The following is an 8,244-nucleotide window of genomic DNA, read 5'->3' on the forward strand; positions in this document are numbered from 1 at the left end:
TTTTGGCTTGGCGCCCTTCAGAGAGGAGAGGGAGGGGTAAAGGATTCTGTGATGTTCTCGGCAACGGAAACTGAACTTCAGGGAGGAGTCTCCCACACACCCAACAATAGGCCATTTCCAAAGGCCTGAGTAAAAGTAAGATAATTTTCTCTGTAGACTCAATTTAAATAAAAATTTCTTAGACTTTATTTATGCAATAATTTATATTAACTTACCAGAAACAGATCCACAAAAAGATCCCAAAGATCAATAGAATCAACTGTGATGGCAAAATTCTCCACTCTTTCATGTGGATTGCAAGAGAGAAAGAAGCAGAAATAGCAGGGCTACTTGATTTCAAGATGAGAATTTGGTCTCAGACTTCTCTAAGATGACTAATATGAATTAGTCATGTAACTGTTTCAAAAGCCTGAAAAAAAATTAAATTCAGATGAAGTCATTATGCAGGCTCACCAGCCTTCTGAGAGTTTAGGCCTGAGGCTAATAAAATTAAAGTGGACCTTATTTGTATTTAATCAACAAATGAATTAATTAGTTCCTTAAAAAGCTTCAAAATTGTCATGCTTAACTATCCTTGCTCGGTTGGAATTGGAGAGGCTATTTTGTGAGTGAATCACAGTCAGTATCCTGTGAAAATGGAAAATGATATCATAAAATGTGCATGTCTTTGTGTCTCTTCCCATTTCTCTGCCTGAGCACTTACCGCTCTGTATTTTTCAGTAATGGATACACATTCCTATAACTAAGTGTGACTTTCAATTTGACTGATCTGTGACCCCCTTCGCCAAAAGGCAAAAAGGGAGACAGAGAAGAGACTCCACGCTGATGGTCTCGAAGTTCTGGGTGAAGGCTCACAATCTCACAAGAGGGCAGGGGTCTCCCAGAAATAAGAACTTAGTCATTTTTTGTCACGACACATTGTTACTCACTTGGTCGTAAGACAGTGTTGTCCATTCACACCCAGTTGTGTTAGAATGGGAATATGTTGCTGAGAGACCAAAGAAGACACTCAGAGATGAGATATAATATATAAGGTCTACCGAGAAATGTTTTGGGGGCACATCCAGATGCAATGGGGTGGACAGGTGCTTCATCAGAAAATCCAGGGGTGATGGGCATGACAGGTACTTTACCAAAAGGCCCAGGGGCAATGGGCCGCCTAGGTTGACCTCCATTTCCTGCAGTGCCTCTGGTGCTTCACCAGAAAGTAGCACCTCATTCCTGTGTGGTGCTTTGTCCAGGGCCAGTTGCTTGGATGAGCTCCTCCCTCTCCTCAAGGCTCTGGTCTCCACCAGCTACCACAGGAAGTGTGTGTGTGTGTGTGTGTGTGTGTGTGTGTGTGTGGAAGGGGTGGTTATAGGTTAGGCTACAGAAGCAGAATCAGCTTTGACCCATTGTATGACCAATGCCCCAAGGAACGTGGATACATGCAAGAAAACTGCTCTCCACAGACACCACTTTTCAGCATACAGGAGGGAAAGCCAGTGTCCTTCAAGAAAATATGTATCTGAAGATTTTGTCCTGGACTCTCCCTCACTGTTCCCTTAACCAGGGTAGATTCTTGGAAACAGAAAAAGGCTTTCATGAGCATGGTGTCTTACCATCCTCCTTTTCCTGTTTGTATTCCTTTAATGTCTTTCATTTGCTTAATGAAAGGCACAGCTTTTCCCAAGAGAGAAGCATTTCTTATATGACTTGGGGTCTCAGGGAAAAATGGAGTCTGTTTGGTCATTGCCCATATAGCTTGGCCCATAACATAACCACTGAGCCACATCCTCAGCCCTTTTAGGGTTTTTTTTTTTTTTTTTTTTTTTTTTGAGACAGGGCCTTGCTAAGGGCTTTGCTAAGTTGCTAATGCTAGCTCTGAACTTGTGATCCTCCTGCCTCAGCCTTCCAAGCTGCTGGGAAAACAGGCATGCAACACCATGCTTAGCGTGAGTATGTTTTGTACTGAAGGTTTTCTACTTGTGAATTCTTTCAACTTGTTTATTGTGGAAGGTTTTTATTTCATTATGAAATCTGAAGCTTAATTTTGCAAGATATAGTATTCTTGGTTGGCATCCTTTTTTTTTTTTTCAGGATTTATTATATATTACTCCAAAATCTCTTAGCTTTTAGGGTATGGGTTGAGCAATTAGCTGAGATCCAGATTGGTTTCCCTCTAAATGTGACCTGTCATTTTTTTCTGTAAAATTTTATCCTTATTTTGTATTGGGCATTTTCATAATGATGTGCATTGGTGTAGATCTGTTGTAATTTTGTGTTTTTGGAGTTTTGTAAACCTCCTGTATTTGATTTTACATTTCATTCTTAAGGTCTCAAAATTTTTTGATATTATTTCATTGAAAAGATAGTGCATTTCTTTAGTTTGTATCTCAGAGCCTTCATCTATCCCAATAAATCTTAAATTTGGTCTTTTTATGTTATATCTCATAATTCTTGAAATTTCTGTTCATGTTCTCTTAACATGTTTTCTCCTTAGTCAGCTTTATTTTACAAATTATACATTTTGTCTTTGTTGCCTGAAACTCAAAGGGTCTAGTCTTTCAATGATGCTTTCCATTGAGTTTTTAATTTGCTTTATGGATTCCTTCATTTTGAGAATTTCTGATTGATTTTTCTTCAGGATTTCTATCTTCTTACTGAAGTGATCTTTCACCTTTTGGATTTAGCTCTGATTTCACTCCTTACATCATTTTTTTTTATCTTGCAGATCAGTTTAACCATGAATTTTCTAATTTCCTTCTCTGATTTTTCCTCCACTGTGATATCATTGGATTGTTAATGAGGTATCTTGATTTGTTTGGGATGGCTTGTTCCCTTGCTTTTTCATGCTGTTTGTTTGTCCACCTACTTATCAGTGAGAATCTGAGGTGACAGAGCTTCTACCCTATGTATTTATGGTATTCCTGAAGGTTTCTTGTCCCTAACATTTTAGGGGGAGACAAATAATAACAACAACCAATGTAAACAATATTCAGCATTAAACTGAATACTTAGCTCCTATTTTGGCATCTACAGTATTAATTGGCATTATAAACACTGGTAGAAAATTGCCACAAAAATTGGTAGCAGTATGAGCATCAGTAGGAGATGGGGTAGGCTGGAGGGTGTCATCTACTCCACTCACAGCTAAGGGTCACTGTAGAGTTCCCAGAGGCAGAGCTCCCAGAGTCTGGGTTTGGGTCTAGATATACTTTTGGTGCTTTGTGGAATGATGTTTGGTGAAGTTTTAAATTAAGATATCTCAAGAGCCTGGCTTCTTCCAGTCTGCACTGGGCATCTGTATCATTTGCATCTCTGCTGCATTCTGCTTGAATGGCAGAGGAGCCAGTCCTTCACTCTCCTCTGCCATCCATGGTTCTCTGAGCTTTGGCCACCTGGGCTCAGTCCCGCAGTGCACATTCATTCTCCCTGTCCCTCATGCAAGAGTGAGAGACACCCAGGATTCTTGGGTCTGAATATCTTGAATTCCCCTAACTACAGCACTTTCCATGCCTGAATTGTACCTGTATTTTAGTCACACTTTGGGACATAAGGCAGGTCTTTTCCAGGCCAGGTTTTCAGATCCTGCTGGAATTACACAGATCTGGATGCCTGGGTTTGGACCCACTCCTGCCAGCCACTGGGAGATGAACAGTGTTCCCCTCACAGTAAAACAAAGTATAGTTCACCCACTGGATCAGCTTGACAATATTCCTGATCATTGACTCTCTGCTTCAAGACTCACTTTGGTGCCACCTGGAATGTTGACTCTCTTAATCTCTCTCTCCATCGGACCTGCCTGTGGTGGGTCCACATCAGCAGCCAATGGTGCTGATGGTGGGTTTTTTCTTTCTTTTATTTTTAAAATTTTATTTTATCCAAACTTCTGAGTCCCTAGGACATTCTGAGAGTTAGTAGAGTCCAGTATTAAATCCTAGTAGAATTTTTTTCCTTTTTTTTACTGATCTCAAAGAGAAGCTGTTTGTCCTCTTTCCTGGTCCTGTGCCATGGAGCAGTTTGGAAGTAACCTTCTCTACTCCTCCATCTTAGAACTTCTCCATTTCTAATTGAATAATCTAATTGAATACTTAGATTATGAAAATTCCACATAATTACATTTACATTGCATAGCTTCCTCTTCCTAATCAACAAAGTTCTCAAAATAACCTGTTTTGTTTCACCCTCCCTTCTAGCATTATTATCATTCAAGGATATGCATATACATTTTTTTAATTAAAAGTTTTATATTAGTCTTTCACAACAGGGGCTACTCTGACCTCAAGAACCTTTGCATAGTTTAAGGTGTGAACTTGCCTGTCTCCATCTTACAGACCTCCTGGGTCTGTAAAATAAAAAGCTTCTCAAGGGGTTGGGGATGTGGTTCAAGTGGTAGTGTGCTTGCCTAGTATGCGTGAGGCACTGGGTTCGATTCTCAGCACCACATAAAAATAAAATAAAGATATTGTGTCCACCTAAAACTAAAAAATAAATATTAAAAAAGCTTCTCAAATAAGAAGCTTTTGAACACAACTTAGTGTCCCCCTATCTTTCTCCCCATCTTAATCTATGGATTTTTCAGGATCTTAGAACATTTGAAACAGAGGAAAAGTTGTGTGATAACCTCTGAACGTGAAGGTCAGGTCAACATGGACACTTGGAAACAAGGGAAGGATGACCCAGGGCAGGTGGAGCTTCAGGAGTGCTGGGTTAACATGAGAAAATTAATTGGAGCAAAAAAAAAAAAAAAAAATAGTGTGTGTTGCGGGGAATGGAGGGGTTAAGGTTTGTGCCCGGAAAGGCTGATCTGATCACTTTATGGAGCAGTTTCTCAGGTTTCCTTAAGTACGTTTTCCTTTTTGGAGTCAGGAAAAGTTTGTCTTGTTTCTCAGCAGGCTGTTTGCTTTCTCTAAATATCTAAAATAAAATTATTTTAAAAGAAAGCAGAACTTTTTATTCCACAGAACTAAGAGTCTTTGCACACTGGGAGAGCTCACATCTAACATTTTAGTATAAAAAGACATGGGCATGGGCTGGGGATGTGGCTCAAGCGGTAGCGCGCTCACCTGGCATGCATGCGGCCTGGGTTTGATCCTCAGCACCACATACAAAACAAAAGATGTTGTATCTGCTGATAACTAAAAAATAAATATTAAAAAATTCAAAAAAAAAATAGACATGGGCAGGAAAGTAAATACAGGTATCAGATACTCCCTGGTTTTGAGAGGGGGGGACTCTCTGAGAACAGAAAAACACAGTTCGCTGAAGGGGAGGGTAGAAGGTGCCACTCTGGGAAGACTGGAATAGAAAAGGTTAAGAAAGAGTATCTTAAGACAAAACCCTTATTTATGATTTTATTGAAATTGTCCTAATTATCTTCATCTGAGTACAGATGAATAAAGCTATGTGCAAAAGGTTTACAGCTCTTGCCTTTACTAAACTTCCACACCTAGGTGAGAGCAATGAAGTACTCCATGATAGTCTTAGCTTTTTTGCATTCTTTCAAAATGCACCTTTGCCTTTTTTACTTTCCTTTCTCAAAACATAGTCTTTCTCAGCTCTACTCACCACGGTTGAATCATGATACGATGGACAACTGTAATATTCATTTCCCTTCATTAAAGTTTCATGTAGAAGACCCGTTGATGTTTTATTTTCCTATGTTCAATGCTGCAGGATAGAAATTTGCAGTATTGGTCATCAAAATAGCATAGGTATGGAAGTCCATAGAAGAAATCTATAGATTTCTTCATCTAGTTAGTGAATCTCATTTTGTTCTTTATAAGATGTGATGCTACTGAAGAGTTGCTGGCTGATCTGATCACATGGTGGCTTATAAGATTTAAAGGTGACCAACTGTGCAGCAATACTGCTGCCTTCGAAAACAAGTTCAGGGGAAGCAGACTCAAGGATTTCTCTCAAGCCACCATTGACTTATTTCCCATTAGAATATACAAAAATATATGTAAAACTTCTTATGTGGCAAAATGATATTCAAAAATGGTAGCTGATTATTGGTTTACTGAACGTCGTTGACAGAACGACATGATACTTAGGGATTATGATTGTGTTATCTGAAACCAAGAGAAGATGAACATCTTGGTTTTTGATATGAGTTTTCTAGTGAGAAATGGTAGGGCTAAAAGTACTAGTACTTACTTAAAAATACCACTTTGAAATTCCTCAGGAATTTTCAGGCCAGGTGCAGTGGCACATGCCTATAATCCTGATGGCTCGGGAGGCTGAGGCAGGAAGATCTTGAGTTCAAAGCCAGCCTCAGCAAAAGCAAGGTGCTAAGCAACTCAGTGAGACCCCGTCTCTAAATAAAGTACAAAATAGGGCTGTGGATGTGGCTCAGTGGCAGAGTGCCCCTGAGATCAATCCCCGGTAACAACATCTCCCCGCTACATCCCCCCCCCCAAATTTTTACAATGATATTTTCTTATTTGCAAATGTTTAGGGCATCACACATTAGAAAGGGACCAGCCTTTGTTTCCCAGATGTGCAGCCACTCAGAGCATGACAGCTTCCCCAGTTTAAGCAGGTTCCCCTTCCCTTCATGAGATTGGAAATTCACTTCACTCAAACACTTCAGACTCAGCAAGGGGGAGGCAGTGAATTAAGGAAAAAAATAATAATGAAAGTATTTCACTGTGGTTAGCTCAACTGAGGTGAGCCATTCTGGAGAGAGTGGTCCAAGTTATGAAGTATCCAATGTGATTACTAAAAATACTTGTAGCTTTGTGATTTATTTAAATAACATTTTTGAACTTTTTATATTAAGATAATTTTAGTCTTATAAGAATGTTCTAAAAATGATACGAAAAATTTCCATGTACCCTTCACCCAGATTTTCCAAATGTCAGTATTTTACCAAAGTCTATACAATGATCTAATCAAGAAATTTACTTTGATTTAACTCTACGTATTCATTCTCAGATCTTACTTAAATTTGCTGTTGTTCTCCCGAGTGTCCTTTTTCAGGTCCGGGATTCAGTTCAGGTTGGCATCTCTTTAGTTGTTGGATAATGACTTTTAAAATTTGCTTTACCACCTACCTTCTTAAAATGAATTAGGAAGTTTGATTATATGATGTCATAATTACAAGACTAGCTCAGCAAAAAATGTCCAAGTCTGGTATTTGATTGTGAATTCAAATCATTGTTTTGATGTATTTATTTTTGGTAGAATATAAAGTAAAAAGGTCAGAATTTTCCCAGGCACATTTACTTCTCACCCATTTTAAGCGGGAAGTGTTATTATGGTCTTAGAAATATTTTGCTAGGCTAGCTCTTTCCCTGGTCAACTGGGTCAGAAGCCAAGTTAGAACTGCCTCCTATTTTTAAACTGTCTTGACATGAGTTCCAATACTATTACTGACTCTCAATTTTATTCAAAATTATCCTTTGGATTATCCCTTTAAAGAAGCGTTATCCTTTAAAAAGCTTCTTGCTTGAAAATAATTAAAATATCAATGGTTAAAATTATCACCCTAAGATGATGCAATTGTAATTTTAGGGGGGTTGTAAATTGTGTGAATAATATTTGACTCTTGCTATACTAAGAAATACAAGAATGGCCTATTCACAAAAGAACTTATGCTTATAAGTTGAATAAGTAGCACATATTCAACAACTTGAATAAGTAGCACATATTTTGAACTGACATAATTTTACTAGGATTTAAGTTATGATTTTTGGACTTTATGATGGTGTGAAGGTAATATGCATTCAGTAGAAACTGTACTTACAATTTTGATTTTTGATCTTTTCCTGATCTTGCAATATGCTCTACAACATTCTCTTGTGGTGCTGGGAAGCAGCAGTGAGCCTCACCCGTAGCCAGGCACGTGATCTCTAGAGGAAACAACTGATAACTCTGCAGAGCACTGTGTTGCTCAGTTATGATGTTCAGTAGGTTAGGTGTATTAAAAGCATTTTCATCCTTGCGCAGGGAGCATGCTAATCTTCTCTGTATTATTCCAATTTTAATTGAAATTCATTCTGCTGTCATGTATAACACATTGGAATAAATATTTTTTTAAAAAGTGTTTTCATCTACAGTATTTTCCATTTATGATGGGTTTGACAGGACAAAACATTATAAGTTGAGCATCTGTATATTATATCCTTAAATTTATTATAAGGAATTAGCTAGCTCACGGGATTATGAAGGCTAATTCTCAAGATTTGCAATTGCAAGCTGGAAAAGAACAGAGTTAGCACACATGAGGTTTAAGAACAACCAATGTTCCAGTCCAAG

The 8,244-nt window shown here is 38.4% G+C and overlaps 1 non-coding gene across 1 annotated transcript; it reads right to left on the reverse strand.

Moving 5' to 3' along the window:
• Window positions 1-7,891: 7,891 nt before the first annotated feature.
• Window positions 7,892-7,999, reverse strand: LOC114100879 (U6 spliceosomal RNA). The gene has a single exon (XR_003584164.1). It is a non-coding gene; the product is annotated as a U6 spliceosomal RNA (small nuclear RNA).
• Between the last annotated feature and the right edge of the window lie 245 nt (window positions 8,000-8,244).

This window comes from Marmota flaviventris, chromosome 12 (genome assembly GCF_047511675.1).
Source record: "Marmota flaviventris isolate mMarFla1 chromosome 12, mMarFla1.hap1, whole genome shotgun sequence".
In the NCBI taxonomy this organism is placed as follows: Eukaryota; Metazoa; Chordata; class Mammalia; order Rodentia; family Sciuridae; genus Marmota; species Marmota flaviventris.